Raw genomic sequence first — 11521 nt, 5'->3', positions numbered from 1 at the left:
AAAAAAAAAAAAAAAAAAAAAAAAAACCATGAGAAGATCCTTACCATTGTCTGTCATTACAGATGAAAACTACAATGAGACACCACATCACTTCTGTTACAATGGATAACATTAAAAAGACTCACTCTGCCAGGCATGATGGAGCATGCCTGTAATCCCAGCGGCTTGGGAGGCTGAGGCAGGAGGATGGTGATTTCAAAGCCAGCCTCAGCAATAGTAAGCAACTCAGTGAGACCTTGTTTCTAAATAAAATACAAAATATGGCTGGGATGTGGCTCATTGGTGGAGTGCCCCTGAGTTCATTCCCCAGTACCTCATCCCGCAAAAAAGACTCACCTTAACCATACCAACGGTCGGGAGGGTGTGGAGAAACTGTCTTATACTGCTGTTGGGAATGTAAAATGGCACAATCATTTTGGGAAACAGTTTGGTGGTACCTTAAGATGGTACCACCATATAGCTCAATATGATTAATGAAATGTCCCAGTGGTCCCTGTGATGAAGGCTTTTTCCCCAGTCCGTGGTACTATTAGAATATGGGGCCTAGAGGAAAGTAAGCCTCTGTTGGGGATGCTGGGACCTCAACCCTTCTCATCCTCTCTTTTTCATGTGCTGGCCATAAAGTAAATGGTTTCGCTCCACTACATGCTACAGCCATGATGTGCTGCCCTTCCATGGGCCCCAAAAGCAATGGGCCTACCTGATCATGGACTGAAACTCCAAAAGTATAAGCCAAAGTAAACCTTTCCTCTGTATAAGTTGATCGTCTTAGGTATTTTTTTACCATAATGGAAAGCCAGAATAGATGGTTTCTTAAAAAGTTAAGGAAATATCTACCACATGATCCAATCATTCCACTTCTAGATATTCATCCCTGAAGAAAAAGTACCTGTCTAGACAAAGATTTGTACATGAATGTTCATGTCAGCTTTAATTAATTAATTAGTTAATTAATTTGTTTATTTATTTATTGGAGGGTACTGAGGGTTTAACTCAGTGGCACTCAACCACCATCCCCAGCTCTATTTTGTATTTTATTTAGAGACAAGGTCTCACTGAGTTGCTTAGCACCTCACTGCTGCTGAGGCTGGCTTTGAACTCGTGATCTTCCTGCCTCAGACTCCAGAGCCGCTGGGATTACAGGTGTGTGCCACCATGCCTGGTTCATGTCACCTTTATTTTTAATAGCCAACAATTTGAAACAACCTAAATGTCCATCAACAAATGAATAGATAAACTGTGGTGGATATTTTGATAGTGTTCATTATTTTGATAGTGTTGAAGATTTTATAGGTAGCATATGTATATGTCAAAACTTACCAAACTGTATACTTTAAATACATGCAATTTATTGCATGCTAATTATAGTTCAGTAAAGGTGTTAAAATAACTCAATTCAAAGTAATTTCTCTTTCTAGACATTGTAGATGGTAAGGTGTATAAAGAAATTGAGGTTTGTAGGACAAGTCACTGTCCAGTAACATACAGCTCAATATGATTAAGGAAAGACATTTATGTGGAGAGACCAGGTAAGACTTTCTGAAAGAGGGATTCTTGACTTGTACCTTGAAGGATGAGTAAGGAATGTTCCAGGATGAGCCATGCTGACTAGCATGGCAAGAGAAGACAGGGATTTTGATGTTCTATTGCCCGGGGAAAGTGGCTCCATCCTGTACTATATAAGAGTTTTCTATCATATGTATACACATGGTAGTTCAAGATAACTGTGCTAAAATTATTTCCTTTGCTTCTTTGTTTCCTACTTTCTATGAAAGTTATGGAGGCTAATAAGCATACTTGTAATAAAATAAGATTTAAGGTACATACCTGAAGCAGGTAATTACAGACCACACAATGGAGTTGAATCAAGATTGTTCCACCACAGACATCATAAGGTTCTGAATCATATGTTGCTGCAAGGATCACAAAGTGGCTTTGAGCTTTCTAGAGACTAGAGAGAGGGAAACGTGATTATTAGAAAACTCACTAAGTACTTTCCCTTTAGTTACCTCATGCAATCCTCACCCACCCTGCACAGCAGGCATGGCTATCCCACCAGTGGCAGAGATGAGTGATTTTTCAGAAGCTATTAGGGAAGTACTAATGTTCTGCAAGAAGGAGGGAACAGCTGCTGTCCTTTAAATGAATATTTTCACTGCAGGGCCAAGATGTGGGAGATAGAAAACAAGAGAAACGAGTTCAGCATTGGTGGGGGGGCTGCCTTTCCCCCAGGGATATAATCTAATTTGCAAAAGTTGATATAAATTTGGGAGACTGAAAAGCTGTGGAGAACTTTCTACAGGATTATAGGTTGGGATAACAAATAAGGGTGCTTGGAGCCTGCTAAGGAAGGGCCTTAGTGACCTCCTTATTGGGCTTCAGGACAAGATCTCCAAGTTCTACACCCAAGGAGTAATGATAAGCCATAAATGGCCTAACCATAATAAGAAAGGACTTTTGATTGTATTAAGATAATCTGCCTCCTTCCAGAAGTAAATAAAAATTCACCTCCAGAGGAAGATTATATTCTAAGCCTAAAATTATCTTTGTAATTTTTCAAATACCATGTTTGGATCTCACATAGAAATAACCAAAAAGGGCTGGGGATGTGGTTCAGTGGTAGAGCGCTCGCCTAGCAAGTGTGAGGCCCTAGGTTCGATCCTCAGCACCACATAAAACTAAACAAAATAAAGGTGTTGTGTCCAACTACATCTAAAAATAGTATTTCTTTTAAAAAAGAAATAACCAAAGAAAAATAATAGACAGTAAAAAAGACATACAAGGACCGCAGAGAACGGAGTCATCAGACATAGGCTTCAACTATGATAAGTGTGTGCAAGGAAATAAGATGTAAGATTATTGCATCAGGGAACTGGAAATTATCTGAAACAATTTATTTGAAATTCTAGAACTGAAAAGACAATACAAACATTTAGAATTCAATCCGTGAAATTTAACAGAAGACTAGATGTAGATAAGGAAAGAGTTAGTAGACTTGAAAATAAGTCAAAGAAAATGTCCAGAATAAAAAAAAAATGGAGAGATAAAGCAATAGAAAATACAGAAACGTCATATGCACAAGACCTAGCGAACACAGTGAAAAAATCCAGTGTACATGTAATGGAGGTCCCCGAAGAAGGGACAAAATAGAGACCCAGGAAAGCCAGTAGTATGTTCCAGTCCACGTATGAAGCTTAGGAACCAAGAAAACCAATCTTATAAATTCTGGTTCTTGCTCAACCTTTCTATTTTATTCAGGCCTTCAACATCTGGATGAGGCCCACCCACATTGAAGAGGGGAATCTGCTTTACTCAGTCTATGAATTCAAATGTTAATCTCACCCAGAAATGCCCTCACAGACACACCCAGAATAATTTTAAACTAATTTCTGTGTGCCCTGGGGCCCAGTCACGTTGATACATGATATTAACCATCACACAATCCTAAATTCACATGGAAACTCAAGAGACCAGACTAACCAAAATAACATTCGAAAGGATAAACAAAGTTGGAGGGCTTAGGCTTTACAGTTTCAAATTTACTACAAAGCTGAGTTTTTGTCATTATTGTTGATGTTGTTTTGTTTTGTTGAGTCAGGGTCTAGGTGGCCCTGCTGGCCTCCATCTCCTGGGCTCAACTGATCCTCCTGCCTTACCTTCTGAGTAGCTGGACTACAGGGGCTCTGATGCGCAAATCATTATTCATTAAGGAAATTCCAGTACTACAGCAATTAAGATAGTGTAGTGCTATAATAAGTCTAGATATACAGCTCAACGAAATAGTGCAGAAATAAATCCTCAAATTTTGGACATTTGATTTTCAGTAAGAGTGATCTGACAATTCAGTGGGGGTGATAGCAGAATATCCTCGAGGAAGGGTGTGAAGGAGAGAAGCAGCTCAGGACGTGGCAATCAGGAAGCAGAGAGAGTCCCGCTTACCAGGGCCAAAATATATACCTCAAAGTCATACCTCTAAGTGACCTACCTCCTCCAGCCACTCCCTATCTGCCTACAGTTACCACCCAGTTAATCCATATTATCAGATTAATGTTCTGATTAGGTTTAGGCTCTCATAGCCCAATTATTTCACCTCTAAACTTTCCTGCATTTTCTTACACATGAGCTTTTGGAGGACACCTCACACCTAAACTATAACAATTGGATATAAGCAAATGAAGGAAGCAGAACACCTATTCATATCTTACACAAAAATCAACTCCAAAGTCGATCAAATGACCTAAGTGTAAGAGCTGAAACAATAAAATTTATAGAAGGGTACATGTTCATGACCTTGAATTAGGCAAGGTATTCTTAGACAAGAAATCAAAAACATAAGTGACATAAAAAATACATAAACTGAACTTCATCATGATTCAAAGGCACCAGTAATAGAGTGGACAGACAACTTATAGAATGGGAGAAAATATTCCAAATTTTGTCAAATAAGGAACTTGCTATCCAGAATATATAAACAACTATGAAAACTCAACATAAAAGCCAGGCAGAGTGGCAAGCGCCTAAAGTCCCAGCTACTCAGAGGGTAAGGCAGGAGGATCACTTGTACCCAGGGCAACGTAGAGACTCTGACTCACAAAACAAAACAACATCAACAATAATGACAAAAACTCAATATAAGAAGACAACCCAGACTGAATAAACATTTCACCAAAAGCAACATGAGTATTTATTAAGCACATGAAAAGAAGAAAAAAATCATTAGTCCTTGAGGAAAATCCAAATCACCTGGGATGCAGCTCAGTGGTACAGTGCATGCTTAGCATGAGCTGGGCCCTGAGTTCAATCCCCAGCACCAAGAAGATTAAAAAAAATTTCAAATTAAAACAACACTACAGACCCATTAAGATGGCTAAAACATAAAAAGGTAGGAAATATAAGTATTTGTGAAGATGTGGAAAAGCTGGAACTCTTAAACATTGTGGTGAGGTTCTAAAATGGTGAAGAGACTTAGGGAAATAGGTTGGCAGTTCCACAGAATGTTAAACATAAAAATAAATAGAAATATCTTTACCATCCAAGTGCTAATTGACAGTTTTTCATTGTTCATGCCGGACCGACAGGAGGCTGACAATATGATTGCCAAGTTCAAAGTCAGCCTCAGCAACTTCATGAGACCTGTTTTAAAATAAAAAATATAAAAAGGGCTGGGGATGTGGCTCAGAGGTTAAGTGCCCCTAGGTTCATTACCTGGTACCCAAACAAAAACAACAACAACCAAAAAACCCAACCTCATTGTTCAATAAATATGTAACACTTCCCATAGTTTAAATAAAACATGTTAAACATAGAGGCATCTTGAAAGAGAAGTGAAGACAGATTCACTCTAAAACTTGCACATAGATCTTCATAGTAGAATTATTCATAACAGCTAAGAAGTAGAAAGAGTGCAAATATCCTTCAATTGATGGATGGATAAGCCAAATGTGATATATGCATGCAACAGATTACTCAGCAACAAAAAGATAATTAAGTCCTGATAACATGCTCTAACATGGAATGCACCTTAAAAACATTAAGCTGAGAGAAAGAAACCTATCACAAGAAGCTCCATAGGTGAACGATGAAGCTTTCAGAATAGCAGATCCATGAGGACAGAAAGCAACTCAATGGTTTCCAGGGAATAAGCAGGAGGAGTGGGGAGAGATGGCCAATGGTATGAGGTTTCTTTTCCAAGTGATGAAAATATTCTGAAATTATATGGTGCTGGTTGCACAACTCTGAATATAAACAAACCACTGAATTGTATACTCTGAAAGGGTGAATTTAGGTTATGCAAATTAAATCTCTATAAAGTCATTATTTAAAAATAAAGATGGAATGAAAACAGTAAATATCAGGGGAAAGTATGAAACAGTTATTTAAGGTGCCATGATTTTAAGACAGAGTGATTTGGCTCATTAGGACAATTCAGTTCTCACGTATTTTCATTACCATTCAGTCAAAAAAGAGTTTGTTCAATGAATTCTGGTCCTGAAGTTTTCATATCATATTCTCAGACTAGTGTGTGTGTGTGTGTGTGTGTGTGTGTGTGTGTGGTGCTGGGGATTGAACCCAAGGCCTTGTGCAAGCGAGGCAAGCACTCTACTAACTGAGCTATATCCCCAGCCTAAAGAGTATTATTATCTTAAAGCAGCTTTGCAGGCTCCCTATGCAGACTGATAAGAACTGGGATTAACTACGGTATATTTTATTGTTCCAATCTGGAGTACAGTAGGGAACACTTTCTTAATCAGGTATTTGTCCACTGAAAAATCATATAGGCAATGGGTAAAAAGTTTGTTTATAGCCATTCACCCTCTGATCTCCCTGTTGGTGAAAGACATTGAGTGTGATGTGCACTGGACAGGAGACAGGATAAGTTTGGTCCTAATCCTGGCTCTCCCTTTCTCATGCTTGCTAATGTGCCAGGCTCTCTTCTATGTGCTTCACATGTATATTCTTGTTTATCTCACAGATACTTAGGAGGGAGATGCTGTTATTGTCACTTTATAGATAAGGAAGCCAAAGCCTGGGAATGAAGGGACTTACAGATGGCCACACAGCTAGGAGTTACAGGGCTGGGAATCCAAATACAGAGTGTGACTCCACGGTCTGCATGTTTCAGGAGCGCTGTTCTGCCTCCCCTATGTCTAGACTCGGAGTTGGAGTCCCAGTACCAATTCCAGATAGTTATTTTTTTTTTCTTGTGTTATGAGTTTGGGCAAGTCACTAAACTTTGCTTTGACTTTCTAATCCATAAAACAGAGATAATGATATCTGCTCTATTTATCTCACAGGGTTTGGGTGAATATCAAATTGGAGATGTACTTTGAAAAGCATTATGCAACTGGTTGGTTTACTGGACTAGAGCTGAGATTCTTCTTCCAGTCTCCCCCGTCTCCCACTGAGAAACCTAGCTGACAGAGCTAGGGGACACTTGTCCCTACAAGTGTCCATTTGCCTCCATTGAGTTACAGTGGGGCTGAGGAAGTTTCTGGGGAAGAGGCTTCAACTCTGTTCACATCTGGAGTTCAGATATTCAGACATGGCTGATAGAGGAGACCATATGGGGACCAGATTGCAAGAGGGTTAATGGCAACTCCCTCCTCATTAAAGATGATTCACCTTGAGGAATCATCACCTTGTGGGATGGGCTCAGTAACAGTAACCAACATTACTAATGTTGATGAATTCCAGTCCCACACTATCAGAAGTTCCTCAAAACTACCACTCTTGGGTGGGGGTATACAGGCATCCCACTGCCAAGGGGAGATCTGAACGTGAACTGAGAAAGCTGTTTCACTGAACTCTGTTACACTCTGGGCCAAAACACCCTTTTAGGAGTGAATGTGACCTTGTAACATTCTCTGGCAGGAGTAAATGGGCTCTGAGAAGCTGCTGAGTAGAGTCCCATCCTCACCATCATCTGGTCTGCAGCTGGAGCTTGCAATAGCTGGCTCAGCCACCCTGACAGCACAGATTGGTTCATGGGCTTAAGAGAAATGCCCCTTTGGAAATTCTCAAAACACTCTAAGGAGAGAGAATCTTCAAGAACCTGCTATGTTTATGTGAGCAGACGAGCCCATGGAAGTGGGAGATTTTTCATTTCTCATTTTGAAAACACAGGCTATGGAAGCATGGATATTCAAGCAATGCTAGTCTAAATTATTATTATTATTATTTTATTGTGGGAAATCAGAATTTACTCAATCAGGATAAAGCAACTAAATTCACTCTCTTGAGTGTTCCTCTCAGGTCTGAAAAGAGGGATGGTGACTTTCAAGAAAAGGAATACTATACAGGGGAAACCATCCTCTGTTCATTTTCATGATTTTTTTAGAATTATTAATTTATTCTAATTTGTTATATATGACAGCAGAATGCAATTCAATTCATATTACACATAGAGCACAATTTTTAAAGTAAATCAAATACAAAAACATATCAAAAAGATAGTGCACCATGATCAAGTATGGTTCATCCCAGGAATGCAAGGTTGGTTCAACATATAGAAATCAATAAATGTAATTCATCACATCAATAGACTAAAAGATAAAAATCATATGATCATCTCAATAGATGCAGAAAAAGCATGTGACGAAATACAGCACACCTTCATGTTCAGAACACTAGAAAAACTAGGGATATTAGGAACATATCTTAACATCATAAAAGCTATCTATACTAAGCCCAAGACCAACATCATTCTAAATGGAAAAAAATTGAAAGCATTCCCTCTAAAAATTGCAACAATACAGGGATGCCCTCTTTTACCACTTCTATTTAACATAGTCATTGAAACACTAGCCAGAGCAATTAGACAGATGAAAGGAAATTAAAGGAATATGGATAGGAAAAGAAGAACTAAAACTATCACTATTTGCTGATGGCCTGATTCTATATTTAGAGGATTCGAAAAATTCCACCAGAAAACTTCTAGAACTAATAAATGAATTCAGTAAAGTAGCAGGATATAAAATCAACACCCCCAAATCAAACTCGTTTCTGTACATCAGTGATAAATCCTCTGAAAGAGAAATTAGGAAAACTACCCCATTTACAATAGCCTCAAAAAAAATTGGGAATCAACTTAATGAAAGAGGTGAAAGACTTCTACAATGAAAACTACAGAATGCTAAAGAAAGAAATTAAAGAAGACCTTAGAAGATGGAAAGATCTCCATTGTTCCTGTATAGGCAAAATTAATATTGTCAAAATGACCATACTACCAAAAGCATTATATAGATATAATGCAATTCAATCAAAATCCCATTGACATTCCTCATAGAAATAGAAAAAGCAATCATGAAATTCATCTGGAAAAATAAGAGACCCAGAATAGTCAAAGCAATCCTCAGCAAGAAGAGTAAAGCAGGTAGCATCACTAGAACCAGACCTTAAACTATACTACAGAGCAGTAGAAACAAAAATGGCATGGTGTTGGCACCAAAATAGAGTTGTAGACTAATGGTTCAGAAGAGGACACAGAGACAAACCCATATAAACACAGTTATCTTACACTAGACAAAGGCTCCAAAAACATATATTGGAGAAAAGATAGCCTCTTCAACAAATGGTGCTGGGAAAACTGGAAATCCATATGCAGCAAAATGAAATTAAGCCCCTATCTCTCACCATGCACAAAACACAACTCAAAGTGGACCAAGGACCTAAGCATTAGACCAGAGACCCTGAACCTAATAGAAGAAAAAGTAGGCCCAAATCTTCATGATGTTGAATTAGGCCCTGACTTCCTTAACAAGACTCCTAAAGCACAAGAAATAAAATCAAGAATGAATAAATTGGATGGATTCAAACTGAAAAGCTTCTTCTCAGCAAAAGAAACAATCAGTGAGGTGAAGAGAGAGCCTTCAGAATGGGAGCAAATTTTTACCACACACATATCAGATACAGCACTAATCTCCTGGATATATAAAGAATTCAAAAAACTTAACACCAAAGAAAATAAATAAATAAATAACCCAATATGAATAAATGGGCCTAGGAACTGAAGATGATATGATCAATCAACAAATATATGAAAAAATGTTCAACATCTATAGCAATTAGAGAAATGCAAACCAAAACTACTCTAAGGTTTCATCTCACTCCAGTCAGAATAGCAGGGGTATAGGGAGGGCAGCAGAATACAACTGACACTGGGATTGCTGTATGTATACACATGGATGTATAACCAATGTGATCCTGCAATATGTACACATGGAAAAATGAGATTTCATACCCTATTTGAATCAAATGAATGATATGTCAAGATCATTGTATTGTCTTGAACAACTAATAATAAAAAAAAAGAATACAAGCAACAATAAGTGTTGGCGAGGATGTGGGGGGGAAAGCACACTCATACATTGCTGGTGGGATGGCAAATTGGTGCAACCAATCTGGAGAGCAGTATGAAGATTCCTTAGAAAACTTGGAATGGAACCACCATTTGACCCAGCTATCCTATTGCACGGTTTATACACAAAGGACTTAAAAACAGCATACTATAGTGACACAGCCACATTAATGTTTATAGCAGCACAATTCACATAGCTAAATTGTGGAACCAAACTAGATGCCTTTAAATAGATGAATGGATAAAGAAACTGTGGCATATATACACAATGGAATATTACTCAGCATTAAAAGAGAATAAAATCATGGCATTTGCAGGTAAATGGATGGAATGGGAGAGTATCTTGCTAAGTGAAGTAAGCCCATTCCCCCAAAATCAAAGGCCGAATGTTTTTTCTGATAAGAGGGGTGGGGGCATGGGAGGAATGGGAGGAACTTTGGATAGGGCAGTAAACTACATTCCCCAGCCCTTTTATACAATTTTATTAATTTTTTTTTTGGCACGGAGATTGAACCCAGGGGCACTTTACTGTGGTGCTATATCCCCAGTCTTATAATTTTTTTTTTTTTGATTTTGAGACAGGGTCTTGCTAAATTGCTGACTGGCCCGAAACTTGTAACCCTCTAGCTTCTATCTCCTGAGTATAGATATGAATAATTTGTAGTGGTGGAATAGCATCCTATTATGTGGTCATTTATACCCAGAAATAACCAGTTGAGGATCACACAACAGTAAAAAGCAATTTAATTGTCTTCCTTAAGTATATTCCATTTACCTGGTTTTGAAATTAAGAGCTGATTTGTGAATAATCACACTGATGGACACTTGGTGGGTAGAAGGTTCTGTGCCAGGTCCTAAGTGAGACTTTTATAAAAGGAGAAAAGAAGCAATGGGCCAGAGGAGAGAACTTTCCTTACCAGAAGCAGAAGGTGATTTGGGGGTTGAGGAATACTTTGATCAGGGTAGTGCATTTAGAGTCTCCTAAATGAGGGAGAAGGGTTTTAAAGGGGGTGAGACTGGAGGATATTCTATAAGATACATGATGGAGGGGCCCCTTTCCACCATAAACAGAATGAGGCAGGTGGCGCAGCGAATGGATGTGACTAGCTCAGGCTGGCAGCACTAGGATGTTCTCATTCACAGACCCAGGACTCTCCCACGCTGGCCTGATCACAGATTCTGTTTCCCTGGGATTCTAGATGTGTGGCCATGACATTTCCTGAATATTTTTCTGTTATACTGAGGGCACATGCAAGGTTGGGTCCAGGTGTTTAATAATGTCACAGGATACAGGCCATGTCTCACAGCCTATGGCTCTTGCCTGAGCAAAGGGGAGGAATGCCTGAGAAAGACTTCGTAACAAATAGTGTGGGATGCTGGTTGACCTGCACATAATAACAGTTAATATTTGGAGACTAGTGAAATTATGTAGCAGTACTTTTACTACTCCGCTCACACCAGTATTTATGGTCAACACACGTGGAGATTTTTTTCCTCCCACCACTGTGGGAAGCCACAATGAATGACCACACTCTTCCAGTCCTAATGCCTCAGATTCTGACCAACCATTGCATTTGCTCTGGCTTGGGTGGGGTCTAGCTCAGATAGTAAGAGGTCTTCTTTGTGGAACGTGCCCTCAGGGTTGAGTTACACTCATCTGTCCCT

General features: G+C 38.9%; 1 long non-coding RNA gene across 1 annotated transcript; it reads right to left on the bottom strand.

The window, feature by feature from the left end:
- Positions 1-53: 53 nt before the first annotated feature.
- Positions 54-5147, bottom strand: LOC125618568. Its single transcript, XR_007349907.1, has 3 exons — positions 5030-5147; positions 1828-1951; positions 54-385 (listed from the first exon to the last, which is right to left on the bottom strand). It is a non-coding gene; the product is annotated as an uncharacterized LOC125618568 (long non-coding RNA).
- Between the last annotated feature and the right edge of the window lie 6374 nt (positions 5148-11521).

This window comes from Marmota marmota, unplaced genomic scaffold (assembly GCF_001458135.2).
Source record: "Marmota marmota marmota unplaced genomic scaffold, marMar, whole genome shotgun sequence".
In the NCBI taxonomy this organism is placed as follows: domain Eukaryota; kingdom Metazoa; phylum Chordata; class Mammalia; order Rodentia; family Sciuridae; genus Marmota; species Marmota marmota.
Note: the sequence above shows the minus strand (reverse complement) of the source record. Positions and strands in the feature narration are given on the sequence as shown.